General features: G+C 40.4%; 1 protein-coding gene across 13 annotated transcripts in view; it reads left to right on the top strand.

Annotated features, from left to right (window-relative positions):
- NFIB (nuclear factor I B) overlaps positions 1-26,325 on the top strand; it is a 440,917-nt gene that overhangs the window by 236,323 nt on the left and 178,269 nt on the right. The gene's annotated exons all lie outside the window — the stretch shown is intronic.

Raw genomic sequence — 26,325 nt, 5'->3', positions numbered from 1 at the left:
ATAAGTGTAAGTAGATGGATTCAGCATTTAAAAATTACTCTCCAAAAAAGGCAACCTAAACCCAACTTATACAGTAGCAGAAGTTTTGATACTGAATCAAATAGCCTCAATTCTTCTTTTCCCCTGAGTCGATACAGCTGCAAAATAGAGTATTTTTTTAGAGTGAACACCTACCACAAAATGTTTCTTCTAAAATTTACGTTTGGATTTTTAAAATATAATGGTTTTGTAAAAAGTACAGATATTTGACCGATACAGTACATATTTTGTATTCCTTTGGGTATTTCTGAACATATAATTTAGTAGTTTTTATGTTCACTTTGTTTCCCTAAAAAAGACAAGTATGGGATATTCACCTGCGTGTGTGTGTGCGCGCGTGTGCGTGCATCTGAACGTGTGAAAATGCAGTTTAGGGATTACAGCAGTTTAGTCAGGGTCATAAGTGACCTGACGTGACCTTGAGCATGCTGTTTATAATTGCTGTGGTTAGTTTTTCTTCTCACTGTTTTTACCTATAATGTCAAAACACAATTATATGGAGTTGGTATGTTCACTAATAGCAGTTTATCTCTGCATGGTTTATAGACAGAGTCAAAAGCCAACAACTATAATTACATCCATGTTTCTAACGTAGCAGCAAACTAGAGAAGTGTGGTTGAAGTATGCTGTGGGTATCGTGCAGCCAGTAGGAATTATAGGGTAAAATCATTGCTTTGCATTCTTTTGGTTTTACAATAATTGTTACTTAAGTTTTGTTTTCTAGATTTTACCACTGTCTGTTGTGTTTATATGACCACATAAAGGGTGGTTGAGTTACGTGTCTCTCCACTCTATTTTTCTTCTGCTTGCCTTCCTCTATAAACCTACTGGTTCTCCTTTCACTTTCTTCTGACTCAGCAGACAGTACATTACAGTTAATAGTTTTCTGAAGCAGCCTGATATTCATGCTCTATGGAACCCATAAGACTTCTACTATTTGCATTATATGTTTAATTGGATAATTGTGGGAACCATGGTGAACTGTTAACAACTGTCAAGCCTTTGATTAATCTTTTGAATGTTCATTGGCATGGTTCAAGTTAGCAACTGCAATGCAGATTTTTGTTTTTGTTTTGTTTTTGTTGCTGTTCTCATGATTATTTGACAGGATTCATCTAGAAAAATATATGTAATTTCCCATTTTGGCTCACCTTACGTATTGCAGCAAAGAAGCAGCAATGCAATTTATGGATCACTAATTTATTTTGCGTGTGAGGTATTGCAGTCTAATAAATCTCCAGAAAAATTGCTATAAGAAAACCTTTTTATATTTTTAATGGCCTCCACGATGTAAAATACAAAAGAGAATTTTTGCTTGCGAAATAGTACTGATTTGAGTCCATAGTTTGGAAGAGGTGATTGAAAGGGAACCACCATAAATGTGAAGCATATTTGGTATTGAACCATAAAACTAGAGATTAATTTATAGAAAATCATTCTTTTAACTGTGTGTATTCACTTATGGGTCAAGTGAACACACTTACGGGTGTGTTCAGCTGTGGGTCTTATATGATATGAAATGAACATCAGAAATATTATAGCAGAAAATTCTATTCAAACATAAATAAACTCTCAGGCACCCTTACATTTTTTTGTCTTTCGCTTTAAGTGCGTGTCAGTATGCTTGTGGAACAATAAAATATTTGCTTTTCCTTTAGTAGTCTGTAGGTATTTAAGATATTTGGCCTAACAGTGCACAGTTTTGAGGCTTCGTGTGCATGTATTTTGGTACTGGATAGAGAAAACAGGTGCACAGAGGAAAAGTTAGAATGAATAAATGAATATTTACCAAAAAAACATACAGAGTTTACATGAATACCATAAAGACTTACAGGGGCTTCATACGATATTTGACTCTTCTTTTTTTTTTTTTTCCTTACATAAGTGCTGCAACTCACTTTTATTGCAGTGTTCACTGAGAAATATCAGACTTCTTTCAATGTCACAAATTTCAGAGTAGGACTTTGGGTAGCACTATATCCAGGCTTTTAAATATCATTTTTCAGTTACACAGTGATACGTAAATAGTTTCTCATTGTAAAAGCTGCAATAAATAAAGCTAAAATTCCTCCTGGTCTATTTCTGCTCATCCTCTGAGGAAACCACTGTTGTCAGTTGGGTCTGTAACCCTTCCGGGCCTTCTCCATATCTCGAGTTACTTTGTTTTTGTTTTGCTATTTACTGAGGAGAGTGTTCCATCGGTCACAAAAGAGATGCATCCTCCAAGGAACCACAGACCCCACCTATGTGCCCACCCCGAGCTGTCTTCTGGGTCCTACCTTTTCTAACACTGGCTGATGGAGGAATGGAATTCTTTATGAACTGCCAATGAGATGCCTCATTTTCTTAAGGCATGTTACTCTTGTAAATTGAATACTGAACGTAGGAGCATTGATCTTGTGGGAAATACTCGCATCTAGTTTTAAAATCGATAAAATGGGGGTACAAGGGTAGGGAAGATTGAATTGCTAAAATTGGTGGGGATAGGTCTTACTGAGGAGGCAACATCTGAGTAAAGATTTGATGGAGTGAGTAGATACCAGCATTCTTTTTAAACACTTGAGTCTGTGAGTGTGTGTGTGGGTTTATGTGTTGAATGCACGTATGCACACACACATAGTCAACTGTTTCTTACATCAAGCCTGTGAGGCAAGCTCTGTTATTATCTTCTTTTTACCTGTAAGGAAACCAAGGAACAGAAAGGTTAAATCAGCTGTCCAAGGTCACAGAACAAGTAAGTGGTGGAATCAGGATTTGGACATAGGCAATTTTGTTAATCTATTATTTTAGATCAGATCTTAAGCTGGCTTAGTGAAGCTAATCCAGGGTAGGAATAACCTCTTTAGCAGACTTTGTACTAAACTAGATATATAGGACTCAAGATTAATTTCTCTTCCTCAGAAATAGGATACTGGATTCTACCTGTCATTTCCAAAGTGTGTCGTTTTGAAGTACCATCTTGGATCAAGTTAATAGGGTTGGAATGGGCACTTCAGCTGATCGCAAAGCAATTCTGCTACTTATGTTGAAAGTGTATTTTGATGCTTTAGTCAAATGCACCAAAGATGTGGGGGCGGGAGGATGGTTTTAGATGAAGAATATGCAAAAGGAATCTAACTCCATTCTCACCTCTTGAGTTTGCATTATTTTTATAAGACCATTGTTTGCAGTCGGGAGCTTAATGGTAATTGTACTTTCCATGAGTCTCAAGATGGCCTCCTCAGCCAGCTCCTAATAGGATAATGAACTGGAGAGGAAGAGTGAGAAAGGAGTGTGTAGAAGGAGCAACTTCAGATTAGAAGCCACACATGGTATGGCCCATAAATATTCATCCAGGAAAACGTCTAAGGTTCATTGAGCTGTAGATGAGCAACTTACCTCAAGCTAGATTTATGTTTTGTTCGCTGAAGTATGGTATTTCAATTCCTCCTGCCTCAGAACTCTTTCCCTGAAGTGTCCTTGAAGCCCTTTGACCTGCCATTTCTATGGAAACAGTCTGATCGCTGTTAGCCTCAACTTCCCTATATTTGGGTTTTCAGTAAGCTCTCAAGCTTAGCAGTGAAGTCTTAGGTAAAATGTTTGTGTGGAAGGTAATGGAAAGGGGATACAACTTTGAGAATATATTTATTAGTGTTGAAAATAGTATTCACAGTTTTCAGGCCTGATATACTTTTTTCATTCATGGGGATCGGTAGACATAATATCCTCCTATTAATATAGAAGTAAGAGCTGTGGTGGGAGACCTGGCTTCCCTTTTTGGTTCCATTATGTTACTGATACTTAAGCTTCAGTTTCACCATCTGTAAAATGGTGCTAGGGTTAACAGTCATTCAGAGGATACATTTTGATAACGTGTATAGAAGGGCTTTGTGAACTGAATTGGGCGCTCTCCCCTCATATATGTGTGTGTGTGTGTGTAAATATATATAGATGTATATATTTTTGTTGTCTACCCTCTCTTAATGCACTAAAGTGAAAAATTCCTGAGACTATGAACTTTGACTTATTCTTGATACCTTGATTAATACGTATTACAGATAATGTTTTTGTATCGAGCCTGTTTTGCATTTTTAGCCTCTCTTAGATGTTTTACTGAAAATCTAAAGTTGATTAACACATTTTTTTTCTCAGTGTGCCTATAGTTGATAGGCAGAGCAGACTTCTGCTGGAAAGTGTAAGGGACACAGGACATGGTTTTCGTCTCATTCCCTGACTGGAGATATTTTCTTTGAGTCCTAGTTTTTCACTTTCTCCAGAGAAAGTCACCATTTATGAATCACGCTGAGCTTAAAGGTCTAAATTCCCTACTGCGCAGTCCCAACATTACACCATAGTAATGCTCCTTACAGGGTCCTGCCCCAATCCCCAGCTCACCTTTGTTTTACATGTTTTGTTCTCTAAACCCCAAATCTGAATGTTCTAGGCTGTGCTCACACAGAGGCTCACATCTCTTCTTTCCTTGGCCTCTGAGACAACCAGAGGGGATACACTGGTCTTCCTTCTCCCTAGTGTTGTTTGTTGATTTCCACATATGTTTCAGACCGTTGAACTGTCCAGGTTTAGAGGTCCCAAGTAAGACTTGGATTGAACACATTTTTCTTGTTAGCAGTGTCATGACAAAGAGCAGCAGCTGTATAAATTAATCTTTCTGTAGCTTCACACGGGGGACTCAGTTAACAATGGGCCACTGTCAGCATTTAATCTTTTTTACCTCTTGGTTCCTGTGAACTTTTCTATTAGATATCAGGATTATTCTTACGCACAAACAGAAGAAAATGTCAAATACTACAAATCAATTGAACGTCCCTTGGTGTTCTCTAAGGTGATCCGGAGGAGGGCCAACGATCCTAATGATTATTGGTCGTGGTTAGAAAGACATACTGTCATGAGGATGGTTGTGACAGAATTTGGGATTCGCTTTGCTTTGGAAATGTTTCTGAATTTAGCACCGAAGTCCATCGTCTTGAGAAGCTGACTCTGAAGTTTGGAGTGACTGTGGTGTAAATAGGGCATTAAGGACACAGCTTCTCCCAGAAACCATCATAGAGACAGACACATCTTTGTGAGCCCTTTGTCATGTAGAAGTCTACTTTTGTGTATGATAATTTGAAGACATGAGAAACAGAAATCTCAAGTGACCTTTTATCTCTTTAGGTAATTTCTGTCTTTGTTTCTTTGTCAGAAAAGAAAGAGGGCACATTGGATGTTCAAGTACAGTGGGGAATTTGAAAAAGCAGAGTTATAGCTTTAGGCTAACAATGAACAAAAGTTCAGGTTCCAGTTTAAATGTACTCGACATTTGAACCCCTGTTTGAAGCCCTTGCTTTAGGTCTATCTGCAGAGGACATCGGAAATTCCTTTGGCTTCTAATCTATGGCAAGTGAACAAGAATGGAGGACAAAGGGATATAAAGGTAGAGCTCAAACAAGTTGTTGTTAATTCTTTCTTTCACCTAAGAGGACTAATGAGAAGCTTATATTACTAAATTCAGACTAGACCATTGTTGCCACTTGCCAAGCAGTGCATGCTTGTGCGTCTGTCTAATCCATATTTGAAAGCCACAAACAGAAGCACATAATTTGGCAAAACACCAAAAACATGCCTCGGCACACTTCTGGAGATTCTTCCAAATGACTTATTGATTCAAAAATTTTAGTGTGTGTGTGTCTGCGTGTGTGCACGTGTGTGTGAGCGTGCGCATACATCCATATTGCCCAAAGATGCTTAAAATAAGTTATGCTAGCAAACCATATGTATTATACTTGTTTCAGGGGAGGGGTTTGAGGACTTTGTTTCAAAATCCTGAATCGTAGACAGCAAAAAATATAGCTGATTATTGGGTAGTTACTTTCTATTTTCCTTTCAGGTTAAGTACAAACGTATTACTTAAAAAAGCTCCCCAAAACACAACATATAAAACGGTTTATCCTTTAGGAAGGTTAAAATATCCTATTTGTTTTAAAATGTGTTTTGAGGTTTTATTTTTTACAGACGGGTCACAAATAGTAACTCATTATGAGAAAACAAATTCTTCATAGCACCATAAAGAAATTTCCTAAGTTGATACTTTATTCTTTTACAGAAGTATTTTTCCTTTGCCACGTTTCTGCTTGATATAGGAAAGATACACTTTTTAAAAGCACATAATCTGAATTTAATCCAGAATACTTGAAGATATTTAGAAGGTAACTACATGAAGTTGCATTAACAAGACAGATGTGGAAGACAAACAGTCCATAAGAAATTTTTGGTGTGGTCCACTTCCCCTTGCATGAATATTATTTTTTAAAGTCAGGGGCTGTTATGTGTAGTATTTTATTTAAACATCCCAGCTTCTTTTACAAGATAGACATTATTATTCCTCATTTAAAGAAGAGGAAATGAGAGTCCAAAGAGTTTAAAATAAGCTTCCCAAAGTCACACAGCTAGGAGGTGGCAAAGGCAGGATTAATCTGAAGCCTGTCTGACTCCACAAATTATGCCCTGGACACTACCTCTCAGCCTTCTCAGATCCATCCCTTTCAGTCATTCATCTCCTTTTATCCCTTGAATTGCAAGCCATACTGCTGTGAAGGTAATTGCATGTGGATTATGTTAATGTATTTCCTTATTAAGGGCTTAAAGTATACTTTATAAATTATTTACACTTCTGTCCTTTATTTACAGTATCTTATTTAATATTTATCTCAATTGGGTGAGATAGATATTGTCCCCATTCTACAGCTGAGAACCATTAAGTCGTCACCCAACAGGTAGTGGAGAGCTGGGCTTAAGTATGGGATCCTTCCCCAACTGTTTTTTCTATTACATTTTAAATGGCTCAAGTCCAAAGAATATCAGTGCTGGGCTGTCCATCTCATACTCAAAAGTTGAGTATGGTAAATCTAGAACTTTGGGGCTTAATTAAAAAAACAACAGAAAATGAATATGAAGTACCTGACCATGTAATTCTTTGTAAGCATCTTCTCACATTACAGACGCAAATTGGTAATAGGTTGAGCTATTGTATAGGGTTGAGGGTCTTCTCTCAGTATGAGTTCTTTTCTTTTCTTCCTAGTTTCAAGGAAGTTTGTGGTATACTGGTAGGGGTTTGAACATCAACAACTTTTAGTCTTTTGGCTTCATTAAGCATAATAGAATTAGATTAAGGTGACTGAATTCACGCAAAAGTAAAAAACAAAAGAAAGGGGGGGCATGGGGAAAGGAGGGGAAGAAGGAGTTCGTTCTCCCTGCTTTATCTATTTGTAGTGACGTTTGAAAATTGCCCCAGGAAGGTAGCGTCTTTCCCCTTTCCTGCAGGCTTAGTTTTGCATCAGTTTCTTAGCATGCAATGGTGGAGAGTTCCATACTCATGACCTTTCAGATAAATATGCACAACGAGGAAATAAAGTTGCTGAGGCCTTAAATCCCCAGTGTGTAAAAGGGTTTTCACTTACATACATGTTCGTTATTCTTCGAGGCAATGCTGGTGAATAGGATGACTCAGGAGATAGTCATGAGAGTCTTTCTGGCCTGGCAGGGTCCCCCCACCAGGGCTCCATGTATGTTGTCCTCACTGTTCACTCCAAGGGCACTGATATCCCTTTTCTGTTATCTCTTACTGTGACTTCGAGATTGACAATTACGAAGACCCTAAAACCATCGTTAACCCAAGTGTGTTCATTAAAGGAGGTGCATGCTGATTGACAAAGAAGCTAACATGAGGTAACCAGAAAGGTAATGCACTCTGGATTACTCATGTAAATATGTGACACAGATGGAGAATTTACAGACCTCGGTGCATTTAGGGAGGGGGAGGCCATCTTGGCCCAGTCCATGTAAACCCTCAGCAAAAGGACCAAAAGTGTTGTCCACCCTTGTGAACTAAGGTCCATTGGATAGACTGAGGCAGGGACAGATTAAGAACTTTAAGCGATGGTTCATGCACTGGATTTTATCAGAGATTTTATCAGATTAGTGGTCTGGGACTGTTGATTTGACTTTTTCTTGAAATAAATCAACTGAAAAACAGAACTTCACTGTCTCTTACCGGTTGCCTAAACAGTGTTTCCAAAAGTTAACTGTCTCTGTGCAGCTGACTTGATTCTCTCAAGAAATCAGTTAATTTTGCTAAAAAACAAACATAACTCTGCCACCTCTCGTGGGGTGCTTCAACGATGTTTCCAAAAGATGATTATCCTTCAACATGCTATCAGAACGGAGGAGAACCATTGTTTAAAACAGATACTGCTCCCTGTTTATTTTGTGAATTTTAACCTATTTAGACTTAATTCTTATGCCTCATGTTGAATACTTGTTCTAGAGAAATGTGATCCCAGGAATGCTGGTGATTTGCTGCATTCAAATGGTGCTATGCTTTAGGTTTCTGTTCCAATCTAAGATTTCAGAAGAGTCAGTAACTGCAAATAATCTAAAAGGGGAAGAGTGAAGAATGCTTCTAACTTCCCTTTGAAATGAATAGCTCTGCCAGAGCAGCAGCTATTAGAAAAACAAAAACGACAAAGAAAAGCTGCTCAGCTCAGCACACAGAGGTAAATTTACTTACATCAGACTGAAAAATGAGGGCTGGGCTTTGAAAAGACATCCCTTCTGACTAGAGGAAAGCTTGTAATTTTGGCAAGGCTGCAGCCCTCCTAAGCCCCTGAGAAATTCTGAAAAACATTACAGAAGACTGTTCTTAATATTAATGGCTGTCTTCCTGTGTGTGTGTGTGTGTGTGTGTGTGTGTGTGTGCGCGCGTGTGTATGCACACAGGGAAGAAAAATGCCAGCCAGAGAAGGGGTAGAGAATGAGAGAAGAAAGGATTACGTAGAATGAAGAACTACCAGTGAGAATGTCTAATTTCTGAAAAATCATTTGCACCTATCATTTTCTACCCCTCAACCAAGAGTATCTCAAGATGAGATTTAGAGGAACCCCAGCCCCTTAGACACTTTAAGTTATTAGCCTTGCAAGAATGTGGCCCTCTTAAACTCTTCCTAAAATACTTTGTTTGTAGATAACATGGCTCACTGATACAATCTCAAATCATGGATTTATCTATTATATGACATCAGAGGTGAAAAAAAGACTGTTTCCCTGTGGCTAATTGTGGTGAGTGTCACATCATGTTGTACTGGAGTGAACAATTTCAGGGGCACTAAGGGCCTACAGCTCAGCCTCTTGGGAGGGGACTTTTCCTTTGCAGCTTAGCTTCAGGAAACGTGAACATTTGTGTTTTCAAGACCACATACCATTGGGAAGGAAGTAGGGGTGGAGGTGCGTGCTGAGATTAAGTGGCTACGAGAATCCCTGTACTGTGTATGATCTGGGAACCGCTGGGGTTTCTGTAGCCCTCTTTCTGGTGTGCCTTTAGAATTTGCAGAGGCCAACCGACAACAAATACTGATACTTGCTAAGGATATTTTTCACAAAATAATGTATTGACTTTTCAGGCCTGGCCAGACAGACTTCTGTACAGCATGCCTGACCAGCATGGCTGTGACTTGTGTGTGTGTGTGTGTGTGTGTCTCAGGAGACACAGACAGATCTGCTGCTGGAGAGTCCACAATCATACTTCTTTGGGATATGTAGCTGTTACCTGTCATGGTAAAGGAATTTGATAATTGTGGGAAGCAGTTGTTAAAAAGCAACTTGGAGATTATTTTCAGGAGGGAGGCATTAACTCTTCCTAGCCCTGAGTCCATCTCCACCTGGGGCACTGGCCCATGTTACCTTTAAGGACGCAAGTCCTATTTCAGCTCAGCATGTGGACAGTTATGCGGATAATAAACAGAGAGCTGAGGTTCTTTTCAGGATTGATGATGTGGAAAGAAACAGAAAATGCACCCATTCAAAAAGAGTGCCATGATTTGCTGCGGAGTTTAAAACTCGGAACGTGTTTTCCCAGACATGCAACTGCTCTGTAGCATTGCTGATTACTTAATGAGTGATCTCCCTGGCCTGCTCTGGCTGTGCATGTTTTCTTGGCTTAGGACTGACACTCTCCATATAATCTTAATTCATTTTTAGTCTAGGCTGACTAAATCTTCTGATTTGGCAAAGTAGAGTGTCAGGATTGCCATTGTTATGTTTGCTCTGGATTTATATCTTAAGTTGAGGTTAAGTAACACATTTACATAAATCAACTCAGCGCTGGACTCTGATACAAAATTGTTTTACTGAGAGAGAGAGAGAAGAAAACGAATTGTATTGCTTCCTGAGACTTGCTTTCATTTTATATTAAACCTCAAAGGATTTATAAATTTAATGTGTTCTGTGTTAAAATGAACTCTTCTGTGGGTTTTGCTTCTTATAAAACAGAATGAAAAGAACTTTATTTGCCAGAACTGGTTATAGCTGTTGCTATAATGGGATGACTTTCCTAGAGGTAGACTGTAAAATGTAGTAGGCTGATATCATTTAGCAAAATAGTAATATGCTTTTAAAGAAGGATTCGTGTTTTCTGATAGGCAGCGCAAGGACTCCAAAAATGTAAAAAAAGTTCTTTCAGTAGCAAAGATACCGCAGAAAGGTGAAAAGGCTTTACATTTATAGTTGCCAGTATTTAAGTGGGAGTGCTTTTTATTGTGCTTCATGCAAATGTTTTTTCAGAATTTTATTTCTTTTGAAATAATGACAAAGAATATGCCATGGCTGTATTGGTTGGGTCATCATCTATTAAATCATGTTCTATTTGAAACAATTTTACTTTTGTTAAAATTTACTTATATTCTAAATCATGATTAAAAACATTCAAAATTTGGGGATAAGATATTTTAAAAGGTATGATATCATTGCAAATGCCAGAAATATATAGAACAAATAAGAAAGAGATTGCTAGCTATTTTAAGTTTATTGAAAAAATACACTGAAAACTTGCCACTTTCAATACTATGAAATATTAGCAAAACACTCTTGACTATGAGATATGATGTTAAATGCCTGACTTTAAATTTTAATATTTTTTATGGCTACTGAACAGAATTTGCCTTTTGACAATGCCAGTTCCATGCACTCATAAAACTAGGAAATGCTAAATAACTTCATGACAAGCTTTTATTTTCATCTTGAAAGTATTTTCTTCCTAGACTGTTATTAGCATTGCTAAAATATCCTTCTGTACCTAGAGGAAAGAATTCTCTCTCCTGGGTCCTTGCGAGTATACTTAAGATGGACCAAGTGACAGGGGGTCACATTCATTTTGAACAGCATAGTTTCTTTGGTGGGATGGCTTTGTATTGTGTTTTGGTTTGTTTAAAGAAATTATTGACTCCTGAAGTGTTCTCCTTGAGGTTCCATGTTCCCTGACTTTATCTCATGTTGCTTCATTTAACATGAGTGTGGCTGTCTGGCCAACCACTCATCCTTCTTCATCCGTTCACTTGGGAAGATAGGATCCATATTTCCAGTTTCTGCAAGGTGGAAGCATGTGTTTTGTCCAGTTGAGTCTCTTGGTCTGATTTTTTTTTTTTCTGGTCCTAATACATGTTTATTCCTACATGTGACAAATCTGCAGTCGTGTTTTCTTTCTGAGTTATAATGACTCAGATGTCATAATTAATTTGATGAGCAGGTGGGGGTTATTAGCCTTGTGCTTCACTTGCTAATAGCTGCACAGTTTTTGTAAAGTACTCTTTCAACTAAGGAGGCATTTCTTCACATAGAATAAACAGTACAGCACAAAAGCCTCAGTTAGATAACTATCCGTGGGCTTGAAAAGCTGCCAAGCAGATGTTGTTATTGGAGCTGGCCCAGGCGAGATTGGGCAAGGCAGATGCTTGCGGGGAGGGGAGGGGGGAGGAGAAGGGGGAGGAGATGTAAGAGAGCAGAGGTTGGAGGGGGGGAGAGGGAGGTCCTACAGGACTCTTGCTTGCTTTACAGGGGTTGGGCCAGATTTTGTTGGGGTGGGAGTTGTCTTCTCACGAGCTACCTCCATGGTTATGGCCTCCCGTTGGTCTCTTGAAATGTACATAAATGAGGACGGGGTGGGGTTGGAGGGCACCCTCTCTAAATATCCACATGGGAATGAATCCGAGTGTTCATCCAGCAGTCTGAGACTTCTGGTTTGCATTAGTGCGGCTGTGTGCAATTTTTGAAGGGCCTACGGAGACTCTGCTTCATACCTACCCACATATGTAATGGACATGACAGCCCTGACATTTACCAGAACTCATAGGTTCTGCTTTATTGCTATAAATTAGATTGTGCAAATTTAAGACAAAATGCTGTTTTGTTTCCTGTCACCTCACCATATAATTTTTTTCTGAACCTTCCCCACTCTTTATTAAAATGTTGCAAAGTAACAGCATACTTTTAAAAATTAAAATCAATCTTGGAACGTGTCAGATTTGTATGAGGTAAACATGTGGAAGGTTTAATCTAAGCTGATCTCGGTTCTGTCTGCTCTTTTTTTCTCTTTCTTTTTTTTTTTTTTTTTTTTTTTTGGTGATCTAAGGCTTTTTAAAACTCATCTCTCACTCCCCTTCACTAGATTAAATTCTGTAATCTCATTTTTCTTTGAGCTGATCTCAAGCCAATGGTCTGGGGATTTTATAGCCAAGGGATAATTTTTGATAATGGGCTATTAAAACACTTGCAGCTCCTATCCTGTCTTTCAAATTAGTGTGTGCACAGATTGTCTTTCTGGGGAAAAAGTCTTTCCCTTGGCAATAAGCAACTGATTATGTGCCACAAGCAGCATAAAAGCTTCCTGTAATGCTTATACGAAAAACATAGGTAAATAATAAATGATAAATAACAAGGGTGACTGTACAGTGGGAGCGGCAATTCTGCCCAGGATTTTTGCTTTATCCTTTGGAGAAAAAGTCTTGTTTTCCCTTATTCAGACAGATTTAGTGTGTTCTGACAACAGGGTCATCTAACAGTTTCCTTAACGATGGAAGTACAGTGGCTGGAGACAGCTGTGTAAGGTCACGTAACTTTCATTGTTGTTTATAGTGTGCTTATTAATAGGTTAAAATGAATAACTCCCTGGACAGAGGTCAGGTAACACCTGTATAAATAATGCATTGCCCTTCCAAAATATCTAATGTAAAATTAATATACATAGCTTGCCACTTTGTTTTTTTATGCAGTTCAGTTTCCTTTCCTTTCTTTAGTCTTCTGAGGTATGATTAAAGTAAAAATTAACTAGCTCTGAGAAGGCAAACAAGTCTGTTCCCAAATACTCTGTTTTAGTGTGACTGAGATTTTATTAGCGTAAGATTAAAGCCAGTATCCTCTCTGATTAAAAAAAATACCTGATTCTATGTCTCAATCATTTGTCACAAGGAAAAATATTTTGGACATACGGGCACATGGAACATAAAGTGACACAAAGCCACCAGTTGTGAAACTGATAGATACGACGTGAGCTGTGCTGAGAGTTGGCATGAAGGCTTTTCTTCTTCATATGCAAAATTAGGCTTCAGGTGTGTCGTATGTGTGAAATGCATTGCTGCACCATGTGCAGATGGTAAGAACACATATGTCTCAATACCATTCTCTCAGCCTGTATGCTTTATCGCTCAATAGCCTGACAGATGCATATGGGCGAATTCATTCATTGCCCTCTCTGTTGATTGTTAGTACTTTTGGAAATGATGTTGTAATTTGGCAGACCTCATCTTGGTGGGGGAGTAGTACTGAAAGCAATGGCACAGTTTTTTAGTTCTCAACCAAGTACTTAGAGTTATTAAACTCCTTCAAATATAAGGTTTTCAGAATTCTGTAATCTTAAAAAAGAGAGGGAAAAAAACTAGTTCTACATTTGATGCCGAATTTGAAAATTTTGTCTGTTTATCAGCAAATGCGGCTGAAAAAGTCCCTGAATCATTTTAAATCTGCACAGAATGAGATACAGTGTGATATGTGATGTCAGATTAAAAAGTAAAAGTTCGGTCTACGGACGGAGTCTCTAAAAATGTTTTTAATATAGTAGAGCACCTTGTAACATGAGTCATCATTAGGAAAAACTGCGTATTTGTATACTGGAACATAAATAATTTTTCTGCAACAGAACTACATGCAACTGTTACTAATATGATACTGTAAGCTAGTGAAGTAGACATTCATACGCTTCTAATACAGTAAATGGTTTCCCTACGCCTAGGCCTTCAACTGTTCAAAATTGAAATCCATCAGCTAATCTAGTAAATGGTGGTGCTACACCCAGGCCTTCAATTGTGTAAAACTGAAATCCAGAGCAGTCACCATTAATGCCTCTTGAGTTGTTCTAATTATGCAGATGTTAAGTTCAATGAACATTTGTTGAGTGCCTCCTATATGCCTAGCAGTGTGCTAAAGATTGGGGAACTATGAAGATCAATGAAGCGTTGTTGGTCCTTGTCCTCAGGGAGTTCATAATCTAATCTAGTTATGGAAACAGAAGCATAAAACTAACCACCTAAATCGTATAGAACAGATGGTGGACAGTGCCATACAGACAGGTAAAGAGTACTATTGGAGAAGAGAGGAGGGACTTAGTAATTCACAAGAGTCCAGAGAAGGCTCTTGTGCCTTAAGAAATGAACTAGAAAGATGAGTACAGTTTCCTCAGACAGGAATGTGAGGAGTGGGGCTCCTGGATGCTGGGATTAGCACAAGGAAAGGTAAGTCATTGGAGATGGGTATGGGCATGTTGGTGATTGTGGGCCATGCATGACCAGGGGGACAGTGAGTAGATTTCGCTTGTGTGGGAAGAGTGAAGAGACTTGTAGAAGACTAGGCTTAAAGACTCGGGTTGCTGAGGGCTTCAGTTGCCACTATGAAGAGTTGCCAGTGGGTAGCTCTTCACAAATCTTGGAGCAGTTATAATTAGATTGTCTTATAGATGGCAACTCTGACAGCAAAATGGAAGATGGATTGGAGAAGGGAGAAAATGGAGTCGGGGAAGAGGACCTTTTAAGCCAAGCTTTAAAATTTTCATATAAAATATTATCTTTGTCTTTTCCATATGTACGGGGTGTAGCATACAAAGATTTAAAACAGAAAGCATAGACTACATCCTTATTCATTTCAGTAATTTAAAAAGTTTTAATTGCGCACCTCCTACAAACCAGTGGTACTTCTAAGGGCTGTGGATATAATTTTGAACAAGACAAACATGAATTCTGCCCTCAGGGAGCTTACCTTCTGTTGGGGAAGAATGATCAGGTCAAATCAACAAGTTAATAAACAAGTCATTTCAGATTGTGGTAACTGCTTTGAGGAAACAAGGAGAATGATACGATGTCAGTATATAGATTAAACTGGGGTGTGGGAGGCGTCTTTGTTAGATAAGGTCCTCTGGGAAAGCTTTGCTGAGGAAATGAAATAGGAAAAGATGAGAAGTAGTCTAGTATCCTAGTATGTTTGGTACTAATTTGTGACCTCAGTTACAAACATAGCTTTGGTTAAAAATCCCTTCGAGGCATTTGCCCTTACAGAGATGGTCTCAGGGACAGGTGAGGCTTTCATGATTGTTAGAGAGCTCTCTATAAGAAACATTTCACTGTACTCCTGTGTAGACTGAATTTGCAGAATCATGATTTAACTTTAGGTGGCTTCACTGTAAATGAAATATTTAAGAAATATTTTATATGTAAAAGATCCATATGTAGCAGATCTTTGCTTATTTTACAAAACCTGCTTTTTCCTATTACGTTGTTCTGTTTCCCTTGTTCAACGCCCTAGTATTCTATGTCTCTGAGAAATCCCTTCCAAGCAACAGATTTCTTGGCATGCCTCTTTTCATCCTGTGATGGGAATTGTGTAGTCAGTCTCATCATCTTCTTTTCCCTGTATGATAGAAAGCTCAGAGCTCAAAATTTGTGTTCATTTGTCTGTTTATCTCTGTTTGGATTCTATGATAGCAACTTCCACTTCCTGTCTGTCTTTATGTCTTGGATTTTGTGTTTTCATTCATGGATTTTTGCAGCTTTTGATTAAGTGAAGTGTCAAGTCATTATTTGTAATAATAAATCAATATAGTTTAGTCTTCAAATCTGGTGCTTGGGACCTGACTGCACATTCTGGAGATATTGAGGAAAGGGAGCACGGTGATGGATGGACATGGAGGGTAAGGGGGGAGGAGGAGGAGAAGATGGCTACACTACTGGGAGAAGCCTGGGGCTATTTGCAAACATGGGCAATCCAAGGGGAACAGCAGATCTGAGGAAGGGATAAAGACTTAGATTTTAGACAAGCTATTGGTCACCTGCCCTGCTGAAATGATGATCAGTCAATTAAAAATAGTGCTAGAGGGCTTCCCTGGTGGCGCAGTGATTGAGAGTCCGCCTGCCGATGCAGGGGACACGGGTTCATGCCCCGGTCCAGGAAGATCCCACATGCCGTGGAGCGGCTGGCCCGTGAGCCATGGCCGCTGAGCCTGCGCGACCGGAGCCTGTGCTCCGCAACGGGAGAGGTCACAACAGTGAGAGGCCCGTGTACCGCAAAAATAAATAAATTAATAAATAAATAAAATAAAATAAAATAAAAATAGTGCTAGAGCACAAGAGGAGGGTTCTGGTTAGGAATTCAGATTTGAATATAATTGAAGACTTGGAAGTAAACGGAGCTATTAAGGGAGAGATTGCTTCTAGAGAAGATCTGAGGGCTGCAGATGGACCCCTGAGGGAGGTCTACAGTGAGTGACTAAGGGAGAGGAACCCACATCTCCCAGCCCACGGCATGTATGTACACTGTCATCAGACCAAAACCCCCATTCCCCAACCTTTTGCTGACTAGTTCTCATTCATCCTTCAGGGCCCATCTGAAACATTTTGTACTGTAGTAAGTCGATCCCCCTTGTCTGAGATGGTAGCTTCTCCTTTGGGCTCTTACAGCACTTTGTACTTCCCTGTCATAGGACTTATCACATAGTATTAGAATTGCTTCATTCGTTCTTTTTCTCCCCACTGCCCTGTAAACTCATTCACAAAGGTATCTCACACGGAGCTCAATGCCTGCTACATAGCTGGTGCTCGATACACATTTGGTAAATGAATGAAATAAACTAGAAGGAGTCATCCTAACTGGGAGAGGAATTCTGTCTCAGAGATGTCAGGGAAGACAAATGAGTGTCTAAAGAGAGGGACATGTCATCAACATAAGGGTGTTCATGATATGCCTCCTGTCTCAGTCACCTTGGCTGCCATTACCAAATGTGTGTGAATGAGCAACACACATTTATTTCTCACAGATCTAGAGGCCAAGATGTCTAAGTTCAAGGTGTCAGCAAGTTATTTTTCATTCTGAGGCCTCTTTTCATGGCTTGTAGGTGACTGCTTTCTCATGGTGTCCTCACAGGGCAGAGAGAGAGCAAGAAAGATCTCTGGTGTCTCTTCTTATAAGGGCACTAATCCTCTTGGATCAGGGCCCCACCCTTGTGACCTTGTTTAAGCTTAATTACCTCCGTAAAGACCTTGTCTCCAAACATAGTCACACTGGGGTTTGGGGCTTCAACATATGAATTTAGGGAAGGTGTGTACACAAATATTAAGTCCATAATACCTCCCTCATAGCTGGGTACTATTTGTGGTTTGTAGATAGATAGATAGATATTCCTAGTTGCAAATATGATATAATCTCCAATCCACAGTGGGAAGCATCTGCCTTTGCGCTGAATCCTGATCCAAAGGACTTTGTTGTGATGGCCCACATATACCTAGCCAAAATAAATCAGTTCTGATCCAGTAATTTTTATGGCTGATCTTACAGAGTTTCTCATGTTATCCACTAAATCTATCTTCTTATTCACTTGATGGTGACTGAATGTGCTTAGGCTGTAACTTGAAAAGGAATTTCGTGAGTAGAAGGGTGTTAGGCACAGGAATGCGTTAGGGAGGGAATTTATGGAACCTGATTTATTTTTAAATTAGATTAGATGATTATCTGCTTAGGTTGCTCTAGGTGTGACTTTGCCTTAGGTGGGGGGGTAGCCCAGATTTCCTTTCAAGTTTCTTATTGGCTCTAACAACCTGTGATTGGGATTTAAAAATTCATATTTTCAGGACTGTTTGAAATTCTTTTCTTCTCCATTTCCTAGAAATACTGTCTGTCGAAAATAAGACATAGTCAGGAAAGAGTATCTCTATAGTGTTGTAGCAGAAGACAGCAGAACAGAGCCTTTGAATAATTGATGAAAATATTTGTCGTCTTATACACTGGATAATCCTGAGACACATAAAAACTCATCGCTGATTATTTTTATTTTCCTGAGAAACCATCGTAAAATGTGTTTTTCTCACCTAAATGCTCCTAGGTACACAGACATTAGGGGTTCCTCTATTTTGATAATTATTTAACCTCTTGTAGTTACTTTCTTTATTCCTAAAAACATTATTATTACACATATACTTTTTTGTGTGTGTGTGTGTGGTACACAGGCCTCTCACTGCTGTGGCCTCTCCTGGTGCGGAGCACAGGCTCCGGACACGCAGGCTCAGCGGCCACGGCTCACGGGCCCAGCCGTTCCGCGGCATGTGGGATCTTCCCCGACCGGGGCACGAACCCTTGTCCCCTGCATCGGCAGGCGGAATCTCAACCACTGTGCCACCAGGGAAGCCCAGACATATACTTTTGAATTTTGAAAAAGTGACCTAAGTATAGAAATAATCTTCCCTGGATATAAGAATGGCTGTTGACTGGGCAGTGGTGTGTGATGGACCACCTCCCCTAGTAGCAGAGAGGGAGGAAAAAAGCATTTGACTTTTTGTAATATAACATATATCTAGTCTTAGTAGAAAGGTATATATATATATATATATATATATATATATATATATTTTTTTTTTTTTTTTTTTTTTTTGGTCGCTTTTAAATGAGCATTTCTATATTTCTGTAATGTTCACTGGGAAATTTGTTTCCCTAAGGCCGGAAGTCTGGGCCAGAGGCAAACCCTCTGAAGTTTGTCTCCCTTCTTCCTTTGTACATTAAAATAAATCAAAACACAGCTCTAATCCCTTTATGATACTTGACAGCCATGGACTATTGTTCTGCCCTGCATCAGCAAAATCACTCTTTCTCACTGAACTGGGAGTTTTCTAGGATTGCCTTTTTACCTCCAGCATGTTTTAGGGGCAGAAACATGACACAGTAGCAATACTAGTTTCTAGGGGCTGGGGGATGAGTAGCTGCCAGAGCCTGAGCACAAACTCTGGTATTTGGGCTTCGTATTTGCACCGTTCACTTTCACTTTCACTTTCACTGAATGTGCTGCTCCATTTGTCTGGGGCTCACTTTCCCTCTTGCTTTCCCTGAGCTCTTTAATCACTGAGATCCATAATTGTTCTCCATAACGAATACATAAGGCAAATTCTTTGAGCTGTAATATGAGGAATCTAGGTGGCAAACCTGTGAATGGCCACTCAGCTCCCTTTGATGTCACCGGTGCTGAATTCCATATATATCAGGAGTTTGAGCCAGGCCACAAGGGAAGCTGCATCCCTCTTCTCTCTTTACCCCCCACCTTTTTGGAATGAGTTTATGTTTTAATATTTTAAAGTCTTTTTTCCATATACAAATACAGGTATAGAAATTGACTTAAAATCAGGGTATCTGCTCTATTTTGTCAGAGCAATGAGGGAGAATAATGGGGGAGAAAAATCCTGGAAGAGTTTTCCTGCACAGGGAAGAACTGATGGCAACCATTTCTTTATGATCATCCTTGAGTTTGCAGCTTTTGTGAAACAAACCCCCCTATGCCATTCAGAATGCCATTGAAACATTTAAATAATACATTAATGGAAAAGAAAAACAAAACCTTGTTTAACAGTAGTTTATTTAGAGGCTGCACAAGTAACAATATCATGTTATAGGTTAAAATAAAAAGCCACAGCAACCCACCCTATCAGGCCTTTCCTTTTGGGGGAAGCAGGCCAGATGTTTAAACAATATTGCGGGATGTGTGCAGGCTGCAGCACTTGGAGGCCTTGGGAAAGAAATCATGTCTGCACCCCTAGCGTCTCACAGTTTTAGACCCTTGACCTAGAAACAGTTTAAACAGATGTTTAGTTCAAGGGATTTATGTCGACATTGAATTTTTTTTTTTCCTTTGGAAGTGGCTGCCTCAAAAATTGGAGCTTTTTCCTAGAAAAAGGACCAGAGAAACAACATCTCACAACTTGGTAGTTTCATGTTGAAAGTGTCCTGGTGCAACAGGAACAAAACCAACCAACAAACGCACAACCGGCTCCTCAGCCACTACCGTTCACGTGTATGAACGTCTTTTTATCCCCCTCTCTCAGTTCTGTGTATGGTGAGTACAGACTTCCAACAGGAAGAGTTTGCTAAAGGAGAAAAGTCCTCGGAAAACCCCTTTTGATTATGAACCAGCATAAATTGTGGCTTTTCTTCCTCTCCTCATCTCCACCCTTCTTTCCCCTCCTCCTGCCCTCTATCCCCTCCAAATCTCCTTCTACCCCTTCTCCCAGAAATGATTCCTCCCAACTTTGATCCTGGTGTGTGAACTTCATTCTATGACTTGGGTCAGTCAGGAACGGTACGTTGCATCATAGTTGCCTTTTTGAAAGTGTTTATTTCATATCTGAAATGTTTTCATGTGCATTCGCTCTGCTTTGACTTGCAGAAGGAGAAAGAAAGTAGTTTTACTGGAGGCAAAACAGCCACCTGTGAAAACTAATTGCGTAGGTAGAGGTTTGATGGTATCTCTGGGAGGGATCCAGCAGGAAGAAAGTAAATGTTCTTAATCTACAAGGAAATCACCTGTGTGCCAAACTGACCCTCTTCATCAAAGCCAGGGTTGAAATATGCCATCCGATCGGTGGCCTGTGTTTAGGAGGCCGCGGTGGGGAGGGCGACAAGTGGGAGGAGCCCTGGAAGGCAGGTGCGAATCTTGGAGGTGAACTGAGTAGATATGGGGGAAAAAAGACGAATGTGACCAAGTCAGCTATGCCACCTCATTAAGGGCTGACATGGGATATGAATGGTCTACAGTTACTTTCAAAGAAAAGTTTGAGATGTGGCTGCTTTTGAGTTCCTTCTTTCTTCCCCTTCATTGAGTTTTCTTTTTAGTCTTATGTTCTGCTGTCTTGGCTTTTTTTTTTTTTTTTCCCTTTCCTCTCCTTGATCCCACCAGTCTAGTATACCCAAGTGTTCCTTGCCATTAAAAGGGCAAAATATACTGTGATAGAGAAGCAGGGATCAGTGATACAGGCTCCCTTTTGTCACTATCTGGGTAGCTCTCTGAACCGATTGTCCACAAATTTAGAAAGAGCAGGTCCCATGGGGCTATACTACGTACCCGCCTGTTACCTCTGTCTAAAGCCAATCAATCTGTGATTGGTCTTCCAGATGGCAGGGTCTGACCTCTCTTGCAAGAGTCTATATTTTGCTGGTCACTCTAGATGGAAATCAGCTATAGTTTTGGTACTAGATGTTGTCCACTCACACACCTACATGTGGCCTTAGCTGTGCGGCCAGAAAAGTTTGACAGCATGTATCTGCATGCTAGTGACTTCTCTAAATGGCTGTCTTCCATGGGAAATCAAAACTCTAGAGAAGAGGGGAAAGTCCCTAGCATTTGAAGCACCTTGAGATTTAGGGAGATTTGGGGAAAAGTTAGACGATCCTTTCCTTCTAGGAGCCCAATAACATTTTTTTTTTAGAAAGCGACTAGTGAGTTTTATAAAAGCTATATAAAAGGATTAAAGGACAGTTACGTGTGTTTTTGTTTTTTTTGTTTTTTTTGTTTTTTTGTGGTACACAGGCCTCCCACTGCTGTGGCCTCTCCCGTTGCGGAGCACAGGCTCCGGACGCGCAGGCTCAGCGGTCATGGCTCACGGGCCCAGCAGCATGTGGGATCTTCCTGGACCGGGGCACGAACCCGTGTCCCCTGCATCGGCAGGCGGACTCTCAACCACTGCGCCACCAGGGAAGCCCCAGTTACGTGATTTTTAAAAGGAAGCATTTTTGTTTGGAAGCCTTTGGACACATTTCTTAATGTGTCTTGATGTCTGGGGTGATCTGCAGTCAGCCCTCAGTTGGGCCCTCGGTGCAATCACACGGATGCTGAGCTGCCCAGGGGAGCTGTTCAGCAGGAGGCCAGCAGGCTCCATTGCCTTTAGCTTTCACTGCCTGGAAGTAACTGGATCCATGTCTCTGAAGTCCATGGGCCCTCACTTACGTCAGTGTACTTTGACTCCTCCTACCTGTGCTCCGTACCCCTGTGTCTTGTGGGTCCTCTGAGGATCCAGCAGTTCAGTCCCGCCCTTGTTCATGAGAGCGCTCCCTCGGAGCCCCCTACTTTAAACTGCCATCAGAGGCTGTTCTACAAAAACCAAACTCGAACCAGTGTGAACCTATCTGGAGGTGATGTTGGATGCTCAGTTCTCAAATTCAAAATACCTGATTTCCATCCAGACAGAAGACCCTTCCAACCATGATATATCACAGTACCCCTGGGCCCCTTTTTCTAGAGCCTAAGCCAATGGACCCCCACTTGTGTGAGAAATTTCTCCTCCATCATATGTAAGGTAGGATTTTGTTCAGGGCGATCTATAGTTAGGTCCAGTTTATTTCCATGATGCCTAAACACTTAGACCATTTTGATATATAATAGACTCTTGACATTTATGAGAGATTTTTCCAAGGATGATCATGAGTTTCTAAACTTACAGGTAGCTCTGTGGAATGTAATTTCTTCCCCGCGTATCTGTATTGGGGCAAGAAGCACCACTTCTGTAGGCCTTTTCACTTTCTCTTCACTTCTATTACCATCACAAGTAATTGGCTTTTCTTTCAGTGGCCTTTTATTTATTTATTTATTTTTATTTTTTTTGTGTGGTACACGGGCCTCTCACTGTTTTGTGGCCTCTCCCGTTGCGGAGCAACAGGCTCCGGACGCGCAGGCTCAGCGGCCATGGCTCACGGGCCCAGCCGCCCCGCGGCATGTGGGATCTTCCCGGACCGGGGCACGAACCCGTGTTCCCTGCATCGGCAGGTGGACTCTCAACCACTGCGCCATCAGGGAAGCCCCGGCCTTTTATTTTTTAAACAAAGAAACAATGTTATAGCTTCATGAGCTTTCTGTGTAACAAGGAATAGAGAGAGAACAACAAAATCACTCTGAGATATGGCTGTTGAATTGTTGGCCAGGTTCATACAATACCTAACTGATTCTCTTCAGTCTTGTGTGCCTGTGGTTCGAATTTGTCCTCAGCAAAATGACAAATTTGGTTATAGAATTGTCCCTCTCTCCTTATAGAACTTTTATGAATAGTTCATGCACCTTAGAACTTGGTCTGGGGCAGCACTGGTATTCTGTAGCATCCCCTGAATGAAAGCAGGTCCTAGAAAGAGGGTGTCGTAAAAAGAGCTAGGGATGGTATGTTTGTTAGTCCTGGGGTTCAATTTCAAGTGTAGCAAGTGTGTGTGTGAATGTGTACATAGACAGGTGCATGTGTGTCTATTATTGTTATAATGTTTCCATGTGATGTGCTTTAAAATGGAATGACATCCTTACTAACCTGATTTTTGAAGCCACTGTGTAAAACTTTCCAAAAAGAGTACTTAGGAAATGAAGGTATAACAGAAAAGTAAACAGCTGGAATAGTGGGACTGTTGCTCAAAGTAGTTTCCTATTTCGCATCACCATTCAGCAAACTCTTCATTTAGAACGGTTTCCACTGTAAGACGTCCAGGGGCAAACTCAAAAATATATTGCTGGGGTAGCAGCAGCAGAAAGAGAATTCACGAGGCATGTAGTCGTGAGACCTCCTCAGGGTTCATCCAAGAAGTATGGGCTAGTTTTATGCCAGCTCCTTGCTCTGTGGCGGAAGCAGAACAGGGCCACGTACCCCAGGTGGGTAGAATGTTCTCAGATACTTAAACGCCATCCTGTTCTCACCTACCAGCAAACGTCTTTGACCGGAAGGGCTGAATTATTCAGCATAATTCTGAAAGCATTGTTCCTTTACTAATAAGCATCCAAGGTTAACCAGCCTGTTGGTTAAATTGCATGTTGGAATCAATTGCCCTGTTAGATCAGAGCAGTTATAAAAGTAGAAGATCTGAATGAAAGTTCTCAGTAACGATAAGCGGTACCTTTGCTTCCATTGAATTTATATTCTAAAATGAGTCATCAAAGAGGTTCTTTTACAGCTTACTATGTCAATAAAAAAGCACTCAAGACGCTTGACAACAACAGCCAGCGCCACTAAAAATGTAAATGGAGGGGGAAAAAAGCCCACACTTTTCAGACAGTTTACTCGGTTGCATTAAACAAAACCTAATTATAGGAGATAGTGATATAATGCTCTAAAAAAGCCATTGTCCCTTTTAAAAAAAATCTTATCTTTCTCTAGCACTGTGACAAATAATTCTGCCTACGTGTATTAATAAATTCAGACAAAGACACCATAGACGGTGCTCTGTAGACGTCATCCCTGGAATTTTCTCCTTATGACTGAAAGATTTTTGAGGTTTTCTTCCTTGTTCATTTAACCCCGAGTGAGGCACTGGGGATGCTGGGTTTTGCCGGCCTGGGGCATTCACAGTCTAATATCCAGCTTGTGAGAGAGCCGCACCTCCGGTGTCTCACGTGCTTTTGCAGCTGTGCAGTAGCTGGAATAAGGCACAGCAGTCACCTCGTGTCCACGACATTCTGGGACTGGCCTCCGTTATACACGTGTATCATCTCATTTACTATTCGCAGTAACCTTGCATTGATTCCCATTGTATAGGTGAGGAACCTGAGGCTTTGTATAGAACTGACTTGCACAAGGCCAAACAACTAGTAGGTGTCCCAGTCAGGTTTAGAACCAGAGCAGTCTGGCTTTGGAGCGCTTGGTGCTAAAACCATTAGGAAAAACTGCCTCATCCCTACGAGTGACGGAGGCTTTGTTAGCAGGTGGGCTCTTCCTCTAGGTGCTCTCAGCTCTGCTCAGTTCTGATGAGGCACAGCAGAATCTCCTCAGAACTGGGGTAGAGGCAAAGCCAGGTCAAACCAAGCCGCGGGAGCTTAGTTAGTTCCTGGTTCTCTTTCGAAGGCAGGTCTGGAAGTTAGCCTGAGACTGCTGTCTATCTCGTCAGCTTTTGAAGAGGGTCTCTGTAATGTGCACCATGTTGGAGGAAGTCACCCTCAACTCAGATCCCTCTCACCCAACTGTTCTTGTCACCTTGGGTCCAATTTATGAGCTCATGACTATTAAGTAATCTTGATTCTCGTGGTTCTGTAACTGTGGCTGCCAAACAGTCTCGTGCTTCTAAACTGTGTTCACGGTGTGGCACGTACTCTTTCTTTTTGGAAGTTAGTGGACTCAAGGCAGGAATATGAATATTATATTTCACTCATCTTCCTTTCTTTCTTTCTGTTTCTCTGTATCTTTCTATGAGTCTTTCTCTCTTCCTTCTATCCCGTTCTCCTGGTATGTTTTCTTCCTCTTTTTTTTTTTTTTTTTTACATCTTTATTGGAGTATAATTGCTTTACAATGGTGTGTTCGTTTCTGCTTTATAACGAAGTGAATCAGTTATACATATATGTTCCCGTATCTCTTCCCTCTTGTGTCTCCCTCCCTCCCAACCTCCCTATGTTTTCTTCTTGATTTATAGCAATGAAATTGGGCGTGTGGACTAAAGAAAAGATTTTCTTTCTTAAGGAGGGGAGCTTGTCTAGTTAAAATTTTGAAGGAAATGTATTTATTTCTAAATATGCACAATGAGTATGTGGTTCATGCCTTTTTTGCCACATTGTTTCCCTCTGTAACTGCATTGTGGTGGGAGATGAAAGATGAAAACCCAGATCGTTAAGAACAGGAATTCAGTAAGAATTTTGTTACCCTCAGATTCAACCTCTCTGGAGTTTGATGGGTATTTTTGTTGGTTTGAGGCTTCTGGAAAAGGTAGTTCAAAATGAATGGTTTTGGTACAACAGAAGCTACATAACACGTTTCATTTTATTCTCACAACATCCATATAGGGCTGCAGGTACCATTATTACCTTCCTTTTACGTATGAGAGAGACGTCAAGGTACTTTCCAAGATCGCACAGCTGATGAGTGGTGGGTGTAGACGAGGTACTTTGATTCCAGAATCTGTGTCGTTCGCTACTTCCGTATTAGCATGACTGGGGGGTGGAGGTGGGAGGCTAAGGGGTCCCTGGAATCTCGAGCTACCTTGAACAGGATAGAGTCGAACTTGAGGTTTTGGAAAGGCAGTCAGACCATCATTTGATCATTTCTCCTGTGTGACATCCTCGTAGTCTATTAAGTGCTTTACGAAGCACACCAAGGCTCGTCAATGAACTGAATTGTTTAAAGTTAATTTTTAGTGACCTTGTGCAACTTCTCTACCCTCCGCTGTTTCAT

This window comes from Pseudorca crassidens, chromosome 7, assembly GCF_039906515.1.
Source record: "Pseudorca crassidens isolate mPseCra1 chromosome 7, mPseCra1.hap1, whole genome shotgun sequence".
In the NCBI taxonomy this organism is placed as follows: Eukaryota; Metazoa; Chordata; class Mammalia; order Artiodactyla; family Delphinidae; genus Pseudorca; species Pseudorca crassidens.
Note: the sequence above shows the minus strand (reverse complement) of the source record. Positions and strands in the feature narration are given on the sequence as shown.